A 2,180-nucleotide genomic window follows, 5' to 3' on the forward strand; every position below is an offset into this window, starting at 1 on the left:
GACCTCTGCCAGGATATGCCATAATGGGCACAATGGAGATATTGTTACCAAGAACTGAGTTTCATGTTCATATACACACCAATATCCGTACCAACGATCTTTATAATAAGCATTGTTCCCTGCAAAATGATGGTCCAGTGTTCAATTTGATATCCTCTAGTATTGGTAGGACACATGTATCAGGGGACGCGTTGATTTTGTGGCAAGTTTAAGTCAAACTTGGGCAACGTTTTGACCAAATTCCATATCAACCCTATGTTCCAGGATTAGCCAGATCTTACAAATATAATTCGTTGGTAAATGAGATAAATGATTTTGTCTGTAAAGCTTAAAAAATGAAATATGAAAATTTCTTCTTGAAGTGCAAGGGATCACATTCCCAGTGATGGGAAGGAAATCTGCAAAATAGAAGTCTTTGAGTTAAAATGTTCCAACGAGTCAACAAAAGAAGAATATTTAAATTCTGATTTTTATTAGTAAATGCTCGCCAAGTGTTCCGATGATTAAATGTGCCGGAGGACAAACGTCTCAAACATGTGTCAATCAAAACCTGACCACCCCTTAATTTGTAATGGAGATTACCTTGTGAAGAAGATGCCGAATCTATTAGAAAACGAAATCATTTTTTTTAACATTGTCATTCTAAGAATAAAAACGAAGGCTTTAAACGTAATAACAATGCAACGAAATATAATATTACGTCAAAAAATGAAGACTCGCGTGTTCTTAGAAACGACTCCTAGAGACTAGCATCATATTAATTTCACTCAAACCTGACATTATTTCTGGATCATTGCGAATGGCTTGAGTTTTATGAGTCATCCTACTGACTCTTTACGACCTATTTCAAGCCCATCGGCAAGAACTATTCCTGCCTAAGGAATGAGATATTACCATAGAGGGCCTTGCTTGGCAAAGAAGCTTTATCAGTATTGCGTGACATGTAAGGTATATCAAAACGCAACTCACAAGTTAGATAAATCTTTACATTCAGCGACATTCAGCGACTTTTTTGACTACTCTTGGCGCTTTTGATCACTTGATCAAGGTTTTTTAAACAGTATGCTTAACATAACCAAAACAATGGTATAAACAAGAGTGGGTCCAAATGTTCCTGACGAATTGTAAGTAAAGTAGGACAGTGGTAACTACTTCATAAAAAGTTGAGGAAGATAGTCCCAGATCTCTTTTGTATTCTAGACGTATCGCTTTGTTCTTCATGTAGAATACACCAGTACGGTAAGTACATACAGGGACGCTGTCATTGGACTGCAGATCGTCTTCCTTAGTTGAGTGTAACATTCTGATGCCCAACTTTGAATGAAAATTCAGAGTTCAGTTTCTGAATCTCTAATATTTCTTTTTTATTTGTTTGCGGACTTCCTCACCGCTACTGGGATTGGAATCCTAGCAGTTCAAGACGATAAAGTTATTCATTTTACTCTTACAAACCTTATTATACACTTCAGGTCTGTTTTAATGAATAGGAAGCCAAGGTTCAATTAAATCTGACTAAAGTACTCTCTTTATATATCTTTTGCTAATAAGGGCCCAAATTTGCATTTGAAAGTGGAAAGTAGTCTTTACTTCCCTATCTCTTATGCAAGGTAACCNCAAAACAATGGTATACACAAGAGTGGGTCCAAATGTTCCTGACAAACTGTAAGTAAAGTAGGACAGTGGTAACTACTTCATAAAAAGTTGAGGAATCTCTAATATTTCTTTTTTATTTGTTTGCGGACTTCCTCACCGCTATTGGGATTGGAATCCTAGCAGTTCAAGACGATAAAGTTATTCATTTTACTCTTGCAAAGCTGAGTATACACTTCAGGTCTGTTTTAATGAATAGGAAGCCAAGGTTCAATAAAATCTGATTAAAGTACTCGCTTTATATATCTTTTGCTAATAAGGGCCCAAATTTGCATTTGAAAGAGGAAAATAGTCTTTACTTCCCTATCTCTTATGCAAGGTAACCAAAGGGGGTAAATTTTGAAGAAAATGTTTTGATCCATAGGTTCTGTGACATTTCAATGATAAGTCTTTTTTATAAGTTTTTGCCCATTATGATTTTAAATTCGCCTCGAAAAAGTAGAGGGGTATGGCAATTTCTTCGTTTTCCGTGATTGGCGAGAAATTGGTGAATCTTATATGGACCGCAGTTTGCATCACACAACTGGCCT

The sequence above is a fragment of the Tigriopus californicus genome, chromosome 11 (genome assembly GCF_007210705.1).
Source record: "Tigriopus californicus strain San Diego chromosome 11, Tcal_SD_v2.1, whole genome shotgun sequence".
In the NCBI taxonomy this organism is placed as follows: Eukaryota; Metazoa; Arthropoda; class Copepoda; order Harpacticoida; family Harpacticidae; genus Tigriopus; species Tigriopus californicus.